We start from the raw sequence: 18,270 nt of genomic DNA, 5'->3' as shown, positions 1-18,270 counted from the left end.
TGTGAAAGTTTTTTGAGTAAACTCAGTTGCAAGTTACTGTCTTATCTGTCATGCGTTTTTTCTTCCTAACCAAATGTGCACTCCCTTTTGAAAGATGCCGAACTGACTAGCCCAACTGCTGACCATTATATGCGCCAGTATCCAGTTGTCACGTGCTTATTTTTCATGTTATTTATACGAATTTCAGACGATGCGAATTTTTTCATTCCCCCACAAAATTCGCATCACCGAGGTTTTATTGTAGTCGGTCACAAGTGCTCCCGCAGTCAGGACTCTCTAACAGCCCGAGCCCCCCGAGCTTCCAAATGTGCTATCAGGGGTTCTTAAAGAGCTCTGCTATAAATGCTCGTACTTCGAGATCGTGTTCTTTCAATATAAAGAGCGAACACCTTTGACACGCCAAATTTTCTAATATTCGAATGAGTCGTCTCAGGTGCTCGAGAAAACGTACTACAGGTGTACTGAGGCCATGGTGCCATTCTATTTTTCTATTCTATTTTTAACTCTGCATGCTCGATCTGTTCTTGGGTAGGATTTGGGACAAACCGCATGGGCCGAACAGAAGGTTCTAAAGTCTAGCAGAGCGTCTAAGTGACGTGATCCGCGATTCGGTGTTAACCTGCAGAGAACCAGCCCTCGTCAGCACTGGCTAAAGTTAGGTATTGTTGGCCAAATGATTGGCAATACTTGCTGCTCCAACACCACCGTTTTCATCATTAAATCTCACTTCAATGATTAGGTTCCCCTCCGAATAATGAATTAATTTGGTAACGCTTTCACTAAACGTTGTGCACGTTCCTTCAAACACTTTACGTTCGCCGGCATGATTTCCCTCCAGAGTATAGCCGTAACAGACAGGGGGTGGGAAGCAAGTGAAGCGCAACCCCCCCCCCCCCCCCCCGCTAAGAAAGGTTGTGGAGGCTGAGCCCTCCCACTTGCGAGAGTGGTGACTGTCGGCTGCACGCTGGGGAAAACAACTACTAAGGCAAAATTTTCTTTCTCCGCTGTAATCACTAAATTATATTGTTACGAGAAAAATAAAATGTTACGAGGCAAAGGTGGAACGTAGTGATAATATTCCAACATTTCAGCAGTGAATATTTTCCTTGAAGTTTCTTTGCGACGCTTGCCACCCTGTGCAGTAGCACTGTGGAGCAGGCTAGCACTGAACAGGGGCCCTACATATTACATCACTTGTTCATGTCTTTATTCTGCTGTGACTGGCCGATGCCGTTAAAGATGGGAACGAACAAACTTTTTTATGGACCTGTCAAAAAATTTGCTGCGTCAAAAAATAATTTTCTTCCATCAAGAAGGGTAACCATCACCGCTGCTCAGGCGAAGCTGCTGTGAGCACAAGATTGTGATTAAGCTTTCTAAATACTTCAGTTTTGCCGTACTGGAAGTGCCAAGAAAGGTTTCCGCTTTATTCTCTGATAAATATTATCGGCCTTGCTTATGGACACATGGAGCGATAGAGGCAGTTTGCAAAGCGGCTACACATAAAGCAGTGGACTCGAGCTCAGTTGAAAGCTAGAATAAGTAGATAGAAATGCTCAAAATATCTTTGGTTCCTCTAATAATGCTTCACATTTAAAAACTGAGATCTTTTTGAGCTGTTTTAGTCAATGAAATTTTCATTCAATGATAAAATATTTATAGTAGAGGAGGCCGCCATCAACATAAATGTATTCATGCAGAAAGTTGTGACGTAATGCATAAAAAGCGTCACGTGTAATAACATTACATGCACAATGAATGCCAAACATATACGTGTTGTACAAGTGCATGCTGCTTTAAACTGGCTGTCCCGTTTTTTTTCTTTTTTTACGCTATCGAACAAATGTGGTGTGTATGAAATCCGAGATGAAAGTGCGAGCACGTTAGAAATATATATATATATATATATATATATATATATATATATATATATATATATATATATATATATATATATATATATATATATATATATATATATACCGGCTGGCGAGCGTGTTAGATTAGCCCCCCCCCCCTCCCCCACTTGCGAAAGAGTTGGTACGCCAATGCTCCAGAGCCTGTTGCCTCTAGTCTTCGTGCCCGTTGCCTGTGCTGAAGCGCAAACAATATTGTCATGCTTCACTGAGCACTGCTCAAAACATCGGCGCGGAAAGTGGAGTTTTCGGCTCCTGAGAAGTTCTGAGGGACACCACACACGAGTACGGCGCCGCCGCAGTCGCTTACGATGTGGCCTGCAGTGACACGCCCTCTCTCCTCTCTCTCGTTTTCTCTCTCCATTGCGCGGCGGCGGGCTCGGAGCAGCGGAGCGCGTGCGTCTGCGCCGGCGACCAATAAACCGAGCGGCGTGTGTGTAGTACGCGCCGGCTTGTGCATCAGTGCTTGCGTGTAGCGGCTGCTCCGCTGCTGTGTTCTCTCGTTTCTTGTCTCACCCACATTTCGTGCGCATCAGAGCAGTACCAGCATACGGCACACACAGGGCTGCGAGGATCGGCCGCACCCCAGCCCAGCATCCATCCACTTCAGGAGAGCGTGAACATCGCCGGATACGCAGAAAGGTTTCACCGGGCAAGCAGCGAGCTACTCGGAGCTTGAGCCGCGGCCATCGCTGCCGCTGTGCGCCGCAGCTGCGGAGCATCGGAGAAACGACCTAAGTGTGCAGCCAAGGTGAGGCGCGTCGACACTGTTTTGTTGACCATCACTCGACATGTTGGCGTGCTTTTTCACACTCGTGCACCGATGCGCCGTGCGTTTAGCTATCGCCGCATTTGTACATCGCTGCGAAGCGTACTACGCTGTCGCACTTCGACCCACTCGGAATTCGCAAATCCGCTGCGGCGTTTTGGCCGAGGCGCAGAGCGGACACACAAGCCGGTGTCATTCATTCATTCGTTTTTCAAGGCTCCACAGTGTGTTTTTCACCCGCATGTGGCGCGTACGGAGACCGCAGTGGCTGCTCGCCGGGCTTGTAGATATGACCGGGCACGCCGCAGTTATTCGAGTAAACATTTTGCGTACCACAACCACACCTGTAAGCACATCTGTGACTCTAAACTCGCACTGAATAGAAATGCGAAACTGTCAAAGGGGTCGGCGATAAACCGAAAGAAGGTTGCGACGCGGCTTTAAATTTAGGCAACATGCGCATGCGGTGACGTAAAACGAAACCTTTTGCTACCCCGGAATAGTACATGGTCGCCACTGAAAGCTAAAATTGAGCCCACTGTCTCGGACTAAGGCTTGCTTTACTAGACAGCCGATGCACTCGCTCACGTCAATTATGCATCTGCAGAACTGGCGGTCGTTTCGCCGTTGCGAGTGCTATTGAGCAACGATGTCATATAAATGAATCACCCTGTGCAGTTATGTTCGTCTGGCGATTACGGCGAAAGACACTGCACCATCCCACAGAATTTTTTTGTCTGTACTATGGCGGACCTCTACTGCGAGCACATTAATCGACAATCGCGTGTCATTTGCACAAACGCCGGGTGTCAGTAAGCCGAGTGAGTGGGGCCACCGAATATAGCGCTCTTTTCCGCCCTCGGCATCGCGGGCTAGAAGGGTCCGGTATTTTTAGGCACCATGTGCGTTCTTCCTCCGAGGCGACCACGCCGTCTTTTTGGCGTTCACGGATAGTCTTAGACCACTGATCTTGGCGGTTGCACTGATCGTCTTTGGCAGCTGGACTGCCGTTTCGACAAGGTGTGACTCGCGTGCCCGTAAGTGTCGCGGCGCGTCATTTTCGCTACACGAGAGGGCCCCGCCTAAGGCCTTTTCGAGCGAGAATCGATAACTGCGATGTGCTCATTTTGTTGCCTTGCTGCGAGAAGTTCGTCGTCGTGGCATCCGTGCAGGCCCCGCAGTCTGCTGTCGGCAATAGCATTTCTCGCATAAACGCTTCTATTTGCTTGAAAAGTCATTAATTCCGAAACACTCATCGCTAGACTTCACCCGCTGACACCTTTAGGATTTCGTGAAGCGGTGGTGATTGTCTTTAGGGTTTTTTTTTTTTTGGTTATGCGTGCGTACACAGCTGTTTATGCCAGTCAGTAGCGTCGCCGATTTGTGACTGCCTGGGAATAGCTGGACACGCAAGACATAAATGTAGAGAGATCATAAAGTGTGTTAGAATGGGATATTCAAGCTCTGCGATGCTTGCGTACGCTTAATGTATCGAAAAATAAAGTGAGTTTCCAAGAAAGCTGCTTGTGACGCATGCGCACTGGCGACAAACGCAAGCGACAGCGTACGCAAAACTATCGGTAGCCCATTCTAAAACTGCCGACCACCATGCCAAAGTTCGCGTGACACGAGCGGGAAACTGCGGACGACGTGTTACCTAAACCACTGGTGCAGATCACGTCCAGGATGCATATGTTGTAGACTTTGTGCAACTTTATATCCCAGCCCGTATTATCGAAACACCATGAACGAGGATCTATTGCGCATCACCCTTTTAACACAGGCAGTCTGGAACCTATTTTGTTGCAGTCCGTACAAGCGTGGGAAAATGGGGGCGTCGCTCATTCTTCAAATGCATCGCCCGAAGAACGTAACCTAATGTTAGCCGCCCTGGCATCGTTTTTTTTTTTTTTTTGCTAGAGATAGCATTCAAGGAAAAGCTAGGGTGTTTAAGGTCACAAATTCCGTAATTAACAGTTGTGACGCGTGTGCGCAGTGCTACTTTTTTCCGTGTTCAGAAAAAGAAAAGTCCCGTATTGTATTGACAATTAGGTCAATAAATTTATGTAGATGCAGCGTGCTAAATGACCCTCAAGAACAGCTCTGTACATATGCTCGGAGATAAACCAATTCATTTTGTGTAATAGATATCAGTGCAGTGGCAGCTGCATGAACTATCGCAGCGCCACATTGCTCTAGTGTCTCTTGTCGGAAGCTTTGTGGCATCGCGGCAGATCGCAGAGACAAAGTGCGCTCGCCCTCCTCTCACTTGAAGGGTTACGTGTTTGGCCTCAGTGGTGCGATGGTTAAGGTGCTGGGCTGGTGACCCGTAGGTCGCTGGTTCAATCGCGGCCTTGGCTATCGGAACTAGATCGATGATAAATGCTGGCGGCCCCGATGTCAACGTACGTTAAAGAAGAGCAAATGGTCTAAATTTTTGGAGCTGTCCGCTTTGTTGTGGCTCATAATCAAGTCGTGGTATTGGCACGCAAAATTGCAGATGATGTGAGGTACGGCTATGTGGAAGAATTTTCGCAATGACTTGCAAAGTGAAGTTGTGCGGCGCGCCCCTTATGCAACAGCGTGTCTGGGAGTGGGGTCTTCCGCTTGAAGTGCTTTTCCGAGACCTCGTAACTCCTTGAGACGACCGGCAGAGATAGGGGGATTGCCTCTCCCTCCGGTGATGAGGCGCGCGTCCTTGCTCGAGTGGTGACGTAAAGGTTGCGCAATCGCCTCCGCTACCGGTGGGCAGCCCCGGGAAAGAGAAGTCGTCGGCTCTTTTGGTTTCGCGCTATCCACGGCGCGCAGCCGAGCTCGAGTGCTGAGACGGTGGCGACGAAAAGCCGGGCTGAGGTCCACGCGTCAAACCTCAAGGCATGATGATGCGCCAAACGTGTTTTTTTTTATTTGCGCCATATAAGGCAGGTTGCTGAATTGTTCATGTCTTGTTATTTGGGACAGGTCTTATCGCATCTGAAGTGTTGCTGTACCACGTAAGGAGTGGCAGGGTGGTTCGAGACTTGAGAATGGATTAAGTGTTACTAGAACAAGATGCGTGTACTCATTTCACTCTTCAGCCTTTCACAACTGTTGTCGTTATCATCGGAGAAAGAAAAAATCTGCAAGTTTTCACGTTTGCTCTTCTTCGTTTTTGTTTGTGCAAAAGCTTGTCGCAGCAATGCATGGGCCCGTAGCGACCGCTCGCTGGGTGACCTATTTCTCTACATTTCTGTCGTCTATGTTTCTCTTTAGTTTTCTTTTTTTTTCTCTCTTTTTCTCTCGTCTTTCTGTTTTTTTGGTCTCTATTTTTCAATTCAGTTCTCTTTCTCTTGTTTGCTATTTCTCTCTCTCGCTGTTTATTTCTCGCTTGCTTTTTGTTTCTTCCCTGTCTCTGTTTATTTCTCTTTCTGCAATTATCTGTCTGTTTTCTGTTTTTCTTAAGTACCATGCTTCACTTTTTCCCCGCCTTCTTTCTCCCCTCGTCGCTCTCAGAGCTCTCCTCCTCAGCACTTCCCACCTTCCCTACCCCCTTGGTATACGACACCACTTCTGGCTATGCGGCGTTCTGTCATCGTGTAAAAAGTGCCCGAACCGCCGAGTGGATGATACGCTCGCCTTTGGAACGTGAGTCTGTGGCTTCTAATCCCGCCGCCTCGTGAGGAATTTTTTTTTTCTCGCCAAGATTTTCTCTTAAGATTTCGCTCTCTTGTTCTCGTTCCTTATTTTACCCCCCACCTCACCCTTGCGTTTCCCCCTTGTTCCATATCGGACAAAATGGCGCACGTACGCGTTCTGGGAATGAAGTTAAAGATGACAAAGAGGACGAGGAAAGGGCGCGTCCGTTCATGGGGATGATAGTTTTATGCCTCGGCATCTTTAACACCGACTGGAGCAGCTTCGATGTTAGGAAGAAAATATTACTTCTTAACTTTTTTTTTTTCGGCGAGTCTTGATTTGCCATGCAGTTAACTCTCGAGGTACACGTTAACCTTCTGTTGGAGACTATTAGGCATATATACTCAGAAGTGTGGCAGCTTGGGCTAGTTGGTATGGCATGACGATAGTTATAGCGCGAGAACAAAATGACGACACAGAGACAAGAAGGACACGAGCGGTCGTGTCTTTCTTGTCTCTGTGTTGTCGTTTTGTTCTCGCGCTATAACTATCGTCATGCCTATATACTCGTTTCGGAGACTTCTAGGACGTGCGGCACTCCAAAAGGGAGAGTTCAGGCGCGTCTTCGGAGAGAGCTATGCATGCAGCAGCAAGTCAGGACTGACCGAGAACAGTAGCAAGCAAAGTATTTTTTTTTATGTTTAGAACTGTCAGACGTGCGCCCCGTTGCGCTTCATATCAAGCCATAAATAGCATTAACTGTAACACAGCATATATCCTAAAATATGTCGATGTCGATACATATTCAGTGAAGTCTTTTTCTTACACGTTTGTCAATGTATGTGTTGGCCGTCGATATCGTGTTGGAAAAACTTGTGTCCTATAGGTCGGCGAGCTTTATGCAAAACCCTACGCGGAGCACGGACTTAAAAGCAGCGGTATGCTTGTAATCGAGTGGCACACTGAGCGTTGGCGCAAAGTTTATATACATATTGCTGGTGCGGTGGCAGAGATGACGACGGAACTTTCCATGTCGTATTTTCACGAATTCGTGGCGCACAAGTAACAAAAGGAAATGGAACAGGAAGCGCCTCTTCCGTTAACTTTTTTCGTTTCCATCGCGTAACCGAAGCACGGCAGTCGCGTATACTTTTTCATCACATTTTTATCTTAACTTCGGCGTCTGTGCGAAAAAAAATAAATATTGCTAATGCTGCAGTAATAGATAAGCGCAGTTGACTTCCAATCGTAAATAAGTTGGGACACACCCTTGAAAAGTTTTCTTTTTACTATTTTTGGTTGTAGTCGTAACTTGCCACAACTCTCTTTTAAGAGAGACGTTGACTCTTTGTTAACTCTTTAAGAGAGAAGTTAACTCTTCTTCATGAGCTGCGGGACGCGCCACCCACCGAAAGGGAGTTAAGCGCGAATTCGGCAAGTCAGAACTATCCAAAACGAGTATTAGGCATTCTTTCTATTTATTTCTTAGTGGATATTATGGAACATTACCTGCAAAAGGCCAATTCGTATACTTGCGGGAGATATGAACGCGGTGCCCCGCCGCGGTGGTCTAGTGGCTAAGGTACTCGGCTGCTGACCCGCAGGTCGCATGGCCTAATACCGGCTGCGGCGGCTGCATTTCCGATGGAGGCGGAAATGTCGAGGCCCGCGTACTCAGATTTGGGTGCACGTTGAAGAACCCCAGGTGGTCGAAATTTCCGGAGCCCTCCACTACGGCGTCTCTCATAATCATATGGTGGTTTTGGGACGTTAAACCCCACAAATCAGATTTGAACGCGGTAGAAAGTAAACTAAAAACTTTACCTCTTCACGCGCACTTCGGCGCATCGTTTTTTGAGAGCACACTTCTCAGGAGCGATGTTGCGAGGTGTATTCCTCAAGAACACTGATTGTATCTCATTGCAGCTTCATTTCAAAAAACTTCTTTTTTTTTTTTCAAGCTATGTAAGACAATGTGTCTATCAACGGGGAGCCACTATTAAGTGCCGTTTTGCTTACGAAAATATCATGAAGGTCCACTCAATATGTTCACGAACAACGTATTTTTTTATCAAAACAAGGAATCCGGACACCGACTAATACATAAATAGAAAAGAGAAAAGTACTACACGTTCCGATTTCCCACGGAAGTCGTGTTCACAATCACTTGGGGATTGTGAACTATAGGCTCCAGTCAGGGGAGAAGCAGCCTGGCAGAAGAGACGACAGGACTACTTACACAGTTTCACTATGTGTACTGTTTTAATTTACTGCAACGTTCACATGGTGTTGGGTTATGTTTCAGAAAAACAGACGTATTCTTAGAGAAAGAGGCAGTCTATGATGCATCGTAGCGTGTATATTTTTATTCCTTTGGGCTGCATGATGAGCTCCGTCCAAGAGAGAAATAGCTTGTGGCTTTGTTTTCCATGGCGGGGATTGAAAGGCTACCGCTGTGACATCGGCTTCACGACCTCGACTGCGCTCTTCCGGGCATTCGTGTGCTTTTACCGAAAGGAGTGAGCTACGATTCCAGCCTCTGAAGACCGCAGCCATGCTCACTTGTTTACTATATCGCAAAGTCAGCTCGAACGCAATAGAAGCAACAAAAATGGCAAATCAATGCTGTGCTCCGAGCAAGTATGGACTTGCCCAGAAATAGAGGGGTGGGAGAGCAGGTGGTCTATTCGAATGACGTCAGCTAAGCCAACGTTTTTAGATGCTAGGCCATCCGCGGAGAGCGAGGGAACGCGTCTACGCGCCGCGTGGATCGATAGAATGGAAGAGTTGAATGCGTGCGAAAAAAGAGGGGCCGGAAAGGGATGTTCACGTGACCAACTTTTTTTTCATCGATGCTCGTTCTCTTCTCGCTCCTGCAAGCTATACGTCGTCACACCGGAGTTGACCTACATTGTCCGCACCCGATATAGGTTCCGCTGTGGGCGCAAAAGCTTTTCAACAGATTGTGCCCGCTTCTTTACCCTAGTCGAACAATTCGCGCCCGGTGGCCAATTCTAAAGAGAACGTTTTTGCGAGAGGTAAACGTTCCAGTGGTCGACAGTTGACTGTCGCATATACTATCAGCGAGAGTTCGAAGCAGTCAGTCAGTCAGTCAATGAACTTTATTTACAAATTGTCCTGAGGAGCCGATTCCCCTCAAGAGGGAGGGTCGGCTGTGGGCCGCACCCACGTGGGGACAGGAAGAGCGAGCTCCTCCGCCAAAGTGCGGGCCCTCTGGACAGCCCGGATTTGGAGTTCGAAGCAACATTGTTGGGCGGTGCAATCGTAGTAACATTTAATAAGGGCAACATTGCTGTCGGAAGAGCAGATAGCCAGCAGTAACTTCCATTAGCCCTGACATAAAGTACTGACGGATTGAAGGGCGAGAACTTAGGGTTAAGCGTATGCTTCACGGGATCGCTTTTAACGTCTACAGTTCGTGTCATATCGGCGTAATTTTTCATGTCGGCGTAATCAGAGCCGACATTACCTTTAGCACCCCACAAGCACTTGGCATCATTATCACGTACATCTGCTCGAAGCAGATGTCCTAAAAAAAAAAAATAAAGGTCGCTTCAATTCGAAAGTACAGCCCAAATTACCTAGCGTTAGCCTGCACTGATAGTGAGTAAATGTGGTAGTGAAATTCGGACATCTCCCATTACGCGAACATTGATTGAAAGAGCCTGCAGTGGAACATTTGTTCAAAGTATACTTTGGACTTTCTTCGCAGCAGTAATGTTTTTGTTCTTATTTTTAACGGAAGTCTTGTGCAGGCCAGTGAGTGCAAGGTTACTAATACAATTACCACGAGCGCGCCGCACTGACGACAGCTCTCGACCTTGGAGACGGTGGCTGGAAGACGGATGGACATCGAACATGTGGATAATCGTTCCGTAATTGAAGGGTTCCTTTCCTCGTCCAGCATCATAGCCTCTCTTGTTTTGCTCAGCGCCCTTATTATTTAGTCATCCGTTGTTTTCAGTTCGCTTGCCATCTTTTTTTACTGTTGTTGTAAACATCATATTCCTAATGACATAGCGTAACAGGAGCACGTTGTCTTCCTGGCTCGAAATATGCGCGAAGCGAATTGATTGCTGAGACACATTACCAAACGAACTCTCTACCGTCTGACAAAATGGGTGCGCGACGACACGTCTCGATTAGTGCGTTCCTGCACTCGCAATCGCGAATCGATTACGCAGAGTGTTGACTAGTATAGGCAGTGTGCGAAATTGACGCATGCGTAGGTCGTTCCTGATGGCAACTAGTCACGAAACATGACGTGCTTGGGAGAGTCATTTGTTGTGGAGGTCATGTGAAAGTTGCTTTTTTTTGTTCTCTTACCCGATGTTTTGGTGGATGTCACGTGATTTCAAGCGGTTGTCGTGGGAACCTTTCTTTATGTGTACTGCTGTGTTCCTTTCAGGAGCGGGACGGTAAAATGTTCACGTGCTCATAAACACGTGTTGGTTAGGTAACCGCGAAATCCCGAGGGCTTAGCTTCACGGTGTTCATCGTTGCCCGCTGTGCATCATTACGGCGTAAAACTTCAACTATCGGAAAGCCTGTATTACAAAGCTACATTACTTAGCTGCATTAGTTAAAATAGATTCCCGAGATTTACGTGCCCAAGCCACCGTAGGAATATGTGGTATACCGTAGTTGACAAAATATCACATTGTCAGCAGTGATGGTGGAGCAGTAGTTTGGTGTTCGGCTACTGACCCCAAAGTGGCTGCAGGTTTTATCCCGGCCGTGGAGGTCGCATTTCGATGAAGGCGTGATGGTCGACGCCCGTGTCTACTGCGCTACATTAGTGCACGTCAAGGAGCACCAAACGGTAGTAATTTCCGGAGCACTCCACTATATCTCATAATCGTGTCGTAGTTTTGGAACGTAAGACCGATACATTATTATTGTAGTCATCATTTTCGCTGGAAGTGTGTAGTTCCAGAGCTAAATGAAAGAGTGAACATGTCACATAACATGTGTATTGTAGTCCGAAGTTTATTTTGTATATATGTAAAAAAAAATGAACTGTGTTCAGGGAAATCATGTTTCTCTCCGTGAGAGGTAATTCCATGGCAGCCAGCGCAGTTTTATAGCATATATGAGCCAGAATGAGGAGGAACTCAATGTTTACGAATGCAGCCTAAGTTTCCTTTTTCTTCCTTTTTTAGCCAATTGGTCGAGACAGGCCCCCGAAGGATATATGTAATTGGCGGTTTTTCGCCACGTGGGCGACTTTCTTCTTTTACTCCGGTGTGGTTGTTCCACTTCATGTGAGGCTATGTGACGCTCACAGCGTGTACGCGGTTTCGGAAAAGTCCCCTTTAGCTTTCCCGCAGAGCTAATCGGATTACTCGAATCTAGCTCGGCAGTTATTTTTCTTTTTAAAGTTGAACCAGCTATGCAGACTCATGCATAGAAACAAGAACTGCACCGGAGGACGGCGTCGGTCAAGAGTGTAAACACAAGGTGTTTTTTGTGTTTTTTTTTTTGAAGGGTGCAAAGATAGATTGACCATCCGTGTGCATGTTCGTGCGCGCATGTGTATAGACTCGTGAAGGAAAAAAAAAACAGTTTCCAGGCGGAGAATTTGCGCAGCACTCGGACAGTGCTGTGAAGATCGCGTTGGGCGGTATACAGGGAAAGTAAGCTGCGTGCGTTTGCGGCAACTAGAAAGGGATGCTCTTGTGTTAGTAGTGCAGTCTAAAAGCAGTCACCTGTAGTTTTGAGGCCTCTACTTTGTACGACGGTTAATAAATAAAAGAGGAGAAATATTGGCACCGTCTTCCCCGGCGTCGCCCCGACGCACACGTGCACTAACATCGGTCTTGTGGCACTGATACATTATTTTTCGTGGCATCAAGCCACCCCTGCATCCTGCGCGGTATTCTTTTTCATACTTTATGCTGCCATGAGTATCCTTCGTTCCTCTTATTGTTCATGTTAATAAAAATAATAATTATAGTATTTACACTTTATTATTATTATTATTATTATTATTATTATTATTATTAGTAGTAGTAGTAGTAGTAGTAGTAGTAGTATTTTGCTGAGTGTGATTGGCGTGCCTTAATTACTTTTCGCTCTCGGGGCCAATAATGAAGTTGCCAATGGAAAAGGCGCGCGAGCAGAAAGAAAAAAAAAAAAAAAACGACTGACTGCCTGATAACAGGACGGGGTCTGCATACTTGCCCGCAAGGTGCGAGACGACATCGTGTGTCGCCTCGCCCGAAATAGGTTACGCTTGGTTAGCCCCCAATCGCCGGAGCGGCAGCGCTTTTGCTCCGCCGGCTCGCGTCGCCGAAAGTGCGTGCCTCGAGGGTTGAGGGCGAGATGATAGTGGCGTGGGAGTTGGCCAACGACGGTTAGGTTAAACTAGCACAGGGGCTGCTTAGTGAGTGCTAATGTGGGTTTCGCTAGATATCACCTTAATTAAATGTATGTGTGTGTGTGTGAGAGGTGGGTGGGGCTTCATGCTAGTTCTCTCGAAACATTGCTTATGAGACATAGTATAGTCAGTTCTCACGTGAGAGTCAGTGCCGTGGGCTAACTGGGTCGGTAGCTCTTCATCTTCCCTTCGAACATCACTTCTTTTCCTTTTTTTTAAAGACAATAGTCTTTCTTGGGGACCTTTGACGGAAAAATTTTGGTCTGTCTGTCTGTCTGTCTGTTTGTCCACCCTTAGGATACCTCAAACGGCACCAAACAGACAACCCCATCCGCAGCGCCCACCTATATTGCTCAAGGTTTAGCGTTCATAGTTGTGCGATTGTCAATTAAAAAAAATCACTGCATTTCAAGCTGCTTGAAGATAATAATGGGGCGAAGCTTTCGGAGGTGATTATTGTGATTGAAGTTGAGATAGTACTGAGACCGATTGTGGTTGTGATACTTATATATATTTTTTTTTATTCAAAGAGATAGTGCTGAGACCAATTGTGATATAGCGGTGATTCTCCTTTAGAGCTGATATGAGGTTCCGGGTTACGTTTTGACTTCATAATCACAGCATCATTAGCTATCGTCTCTGGTGTAGAATTTTCTTGTCGGTATTGCTCCCTTGCATCCGCTTCAGGTTGTCTCAACTGCTGGTCAGCTTGGCGTTTTTCCCGCTTAGCTTTTGCTTCCTTAGCCCTAGTCTGTGGTGTAGAACTTTGTTGTCGCCATCGCCGCTTTGTATCCGCTTCCTTCTCTTTTGTCTTCGCGGTAGCTTCCCGTCGACGGCGACGCTGATACTCAGCACGTCGCGCTTTCCTGCGTTCGTCTTCGTCCATATGAGAGAATATATATATATATATATATATATATATATATATATATATATATATATATATATATATATATATATATATATATATATATATATATATATATATAGTTCACAGCAGCGCCATCACATCTACAATTAACCACAGCACCCTCTGTTGCTTATAAGTTGAAGGTTACATGGAAAATGGTCCAGAAATGTCAGACAGATGAAGACGTGTTACGGACAGACAGGAGACGGCGGACATCGTGAGGTCTTAAGGAGCTTCGCCCCTAAAAGCAAATATTGCGTATATCTGATGCGTCATAGCAACATGTCTATGTTTTGTATGTCTGCCTTTATACTAGCAGAGGCACACACAAGTAACTCTAAGGACAGTAGCGTTTAACGCGCTGCGCTTACAGTGCAACTCGATGCTCAAGAAGGTGTTTCCAACGCTTTCCTATGACGGCACGGTGGTGAGACCTGCCCGTCGCTTTGCATTCTACACCTTATTCCCTCCGTGACTGGCGCGCATCTTTCTCCGCGGTCGCGCATGCCTTCGTTTTCGAAGATAACTGCCAGATGGCGCTCGTGCCTAACGTGCCTAGATGCGCTTGTTCGCTTCCGTTACACGCTCGAGGCACTCTAACGTAACACCTGCAGAATACCATTCACCGTTTTTCTTGCGCAGAACATCAAATAAACGTTTTGTTCACTCTCTCCAGACGCAAAAATATCGTCTTTCGACGACATTAACAGTGTAACATGTTGATTCGGGCCAATTTTTTTAGGTACTGTTATTCCGTGTTAGACACCGGTGCACTCGAAGCGAAGAGTGAGAAAATGCCCACGCGCTCTACCGTAACGATATGCGCTTTGTGCACAGGCTTTCCCGCGCTGTGGCACAGCCGTTGAGGTCCGGTGAAGGACGGGCCACGTGATCGCCGGCGTAGCGAAATGCGAAGCATTTCTTAGCGAACTTCGGGGACTTTGAGCGTATCTATCTATCTATCTATCTATCTATCTATCTATCTATCTATCTATCTATCTATCTATCTATCTATCTATCTATCTATCTATCTATCTATCTATCTATCTATCTATCTATCTATCTATCTATCTGTCTGTCTGTCTGTCTGTCTGTCTGTCTGTCTGTCTGTCTGTCTGTCTGTCTGTCTGTCTGTCTGTCTGTCTGTCTGTCTGTCTGTTTGTTTTCGTTTGGGTGTTCTCGTGGTCACCCCTGTATAACTTGGCGTGCACCAAAATTGGCATGGGAGGATAAGATGGTTTGACGTAAAAGACGTGGTGGTCAAGACATGAATATTGACAATCCCGTCGCGTACGTCGTCAAACACTTCCCGCCAGACAGTGGCACATAGCCACGGACGGATATATGCCGCTGGTATGCGGGTATAGGCCACAGGTGATTGACACTTAGTATTTACCCAGAAACGACGAGAACACACATTGGAAATTTTAACACGCGAGTGTTAAATACCCGACATTGGTAGCATCGACCCGACGAATACAAAGAACAAATGTCAGGATCCCAGCTGGAATCGAATCCAAGCATTCTGCGTAGCAATGAAGCATTTTACCACAGAGCTACGCCAGGTCTCGGAACTACTTTTCAAATAGGCGCTAATCTTCGTGAAACGTCAATATTGGTTGCATTGTTGCCTACTCCATTTTATAAACATTACATATGCACTCCTTTGATACAGCCGTCACGTCGGGTTAACGCCAATTGGGGTTAGTTGTCATGCGCTGAAGTTGCTTTATGTAGCAGTGTCCAAGGCCGACATCTTTCCGAGCATCAGCGCTTCATATCACTTTCTGGTGTTGCTAATAGGCATTTTCCAGTTGTCATCGTCGTGCAAGTGCAAACGACTGGTTCTATAACCATCTGCAACTCTTCAACATATGTCTGTGCGCGCAACATTTGTACATATATTTAGCGTCATTTCATGGCGTATCGCTCAATAAAAAAAATTACCCCGTATCTGCATGTAATCTGCAAATGTCGTCGAAAGACGATAGTCTTGCGTGCGGAGAGAGTGAACAGAACATTTATTTGCTTTTCTGCGCAAGAAAACTGGTGCATGGTATTCCGGAGGCGCTGCGTTAGAGTGCCTCGAGCGTCCAGTGGAGGTGAACGAGCGTATCAAGTCACGTCACACGTGAGACATGAGCGCCATCTGGCAATTCTTTTTTTTTTTTTTTTTTTTTTGGAAAACGAATTGCGTGGCCCTGAAACGGGCGTGCGCGCCTGTGTCAGAGGTGATAAGGTGTAGAACGCAAGGCGACGGGTAGGTGCCACCACCGTGTCGTCTTAGCAAAGCGTTGGAAACACTCGCTTCTTGAAGCAAAGTTGCATGGTCAGCGCAGCGTGATAAGCGCTATGGTTTTTAGAATTACTTATGTATGCCTTTTCTAGTAAAAGACCACCATGCAGAATATATGCGTGTTGTTATGGTGCCTCAGATATGCGCAATAATTGCTTTTTAATTTACAATCGCACACGTATGAACGCTAATCCTTGAGGAGCATTGGTGGGCGCTGCAGATGGTGTCGGCCGTTCGGGGTATCGGCTGGTGATGTTTAGAGTACCCGGTTTCCGGTAACGGTGGACAGACAAATGTACACGCAGACAGACAGACCAAAGTTTTTGCGTCGAAGGTCCCCAAGAAAGACTATCGTCTTTAAAAAATTGCAACATGGTCACCTTCGCTTCGCAAAGCGTCGATTCCCGGGTACGTGGGATCTGCCGTTTTTTTTTTTGTGTGTGAAAGTTGTGTGCATACGTTGGCGTTAGTTGTAGATCGCGCTTAACCATACACTTTCTTGTGTCAACAATACGCGTTTCGTGTCATTAATGTAATTCTATTGAAGAGGGGTTTATTGGTGGCTGTTGCGACGGTGGCCCTGCGATGAAAACACGATCGGTACAGAGCGTCGGTCAAGCAGATGCCGGCGATGATCAGCACGAGCCGAGCGAGAAAAGCCCAGCACCCAGTACCCAAGCAGTGGCGATGTTGCTTGCCGACGATGCGTTTTCTTCTTCACACTATGTATGTAGAAGCATAGGTACCCCATGGAACTGTATGTTGTATTCTATTTATGGAAAAGTGCACATTGTACAGATGCTACGTCTGCTTGGATAGGCTACACAAATAACAAAAGAACCATCTGGAAGTTAAGCTGAACAAATATGACAATCAATGTATGTCCACCCGCACTTTTGGGTGGTCGGCGAGATGAGAGAAGAGGACAAAGAGCCAGAGAGAGAGATTGTCGAAGATTACGGTCATGGATGCAGAAAGCTAGGGGGAATGTGCGAACACCTGCACTGTTTTCAAACGGCACATGCCCATCGGAAAGTAAATGGCAGGGATGAAGGAGAGGTTTGTTCAGGAGAGCGTGACTTCGATCGAGTGGCGCATGCGCAGTGCGTTTGCGAATGTGGTAAATAAGTGGAAAACTCCCGCTTCGGAAGACGTGTGCGGCGGGCGTATAGTCATTGGAACGTCAGCGAAGAGTGGCCAACCTACGGAAAAGCGCAGTTGCGCCGCGGAAGTGTTGGCTTTGTGCCAAGCTCTTCCTGATCGCAACAAGCCTGTCCTCATACACACACGGAAAAGGGAGAATGTGCGCTAAGCGCAGCAAAACAGAACGGCGATGCGGCTGTCGTTATTGCCGAGGCTTACGGCGGTGGGAATAGCTCTCGGTCCTTCTATATCTCCGCTCTATTTACGTAGCCGTCGCCCTTTGTCCAGTGTTGCGTTTGCTTTCTCTTCGACGACATTAGGCGAGGCAATATTTGCCATCTCCGCGTGTGGCGTTGTTACGCCAACAAGATTGCTGGGAATCATTACGCGCCAGTGCACACTGCAGAAAGGTCGAGCTTGGTTACTTTCACCCTGCAAGTTAGGCCCCCCCCCCTCAAAAAAAAAAGAAACAAAAAGGGAAAGTGCAGTTTTATAAAAATCCACGCGGTCCTTAAGCATTTTCGCCTCAATCGAAAAAGCAATCGCTGTGGTTGGGATTCGATCCCGTGACCTGCAGGCAGCAGTCCAGCACAATAAGCACGAGACCACCGTGGCGGATGGCGCTATAAGTTAGTCCGCAAAAAAGAAAAAAAAAAGAAAAAATACTGGCACTTTTATAAAAAGCGGGAGGCGGAAGAAGAAAAAAAATGAAACATCTCTTTTTGCTCATACGTTGCGTTGATGTGCTTCATGTGCACGCTTACTACAGCTGATATTCAATGAAGAAATCATGCACTTCTTTTTGCATAAAAATTTTCCCAAGAAGCGGCCGTTTCGAAAATTCATATTGCTGGCTTCGCTTTGGAAAGGCTGCTAATATATTTGTGTTTTCGCGTCGCTTTTATTGGAGTGTCATTAATTGCGATTCCTTCGCTCGCCTAGATGGCTCCTAGCAACGTTACTAGATAGGTAATCTAGTAACGTTGGCTCCTAGGGTGTGCTCCGTGCTACACATTAGCTTCAGGAGCTGAGGATTGATGATGAGGTCTTCAATTAACGGGGTTTATAATTACGCGTACAATCGTGCTAACTAGATTATCCCTAGAGTGGTCGGTAATCTGCCCACTCAAACGGCAGCCGTAGCGTTCCCATGATTCTCCACGGGTTCAATTATAGAACAATGATGAAGCCCCGTTCATGAAAATGGCTAAACCATTTTTG

General features: G+C 46.6%; 1 protein-coding gene across 2 annotated transcripts in view; it reads left to right on the top strand.

Moving 5' to 3' along the window:
- The first annotated feature begins 2,301 nt into the window (after nucleotides 1-2,301).
- LOC119174150 (uncharacterized) overlaps nucleotides 2,302-18,270 on the top strand; it is a 278,504-nt gene continuing 262,535 nt past the window's right edge. For both annotated transcript variants that reach the window (XM_075896136.1, XM_037424972.2), the window contains exon 1: nucleotides 2,302-2,667. The gene's annotated coding sequence lies outside the window, so the exon portion shown is untranslated. The remainder of the gene's footprint in view (nucleotides 2,668-18,270) is intronic.

Source organism: Rhipicephalus microplus, chromosome 5 (genome assembly GCF_043290135.1).
Source record: "Rhipicephalus microplus isolate Deutch F79 chromosome 5, USDA_Rmic, whole genome shotgun sequence".
NCBI lineage: Eukaryota > Metazoa > Arthropoda > Arachnida > Ixodida > Ixodidae > Rhipicephalus > Rhipicephalus microplus.
Note: the sequence above shows the minus strand (reverse complement) of the source record. Positions and strands in the feature narration are given on the sequence as shown.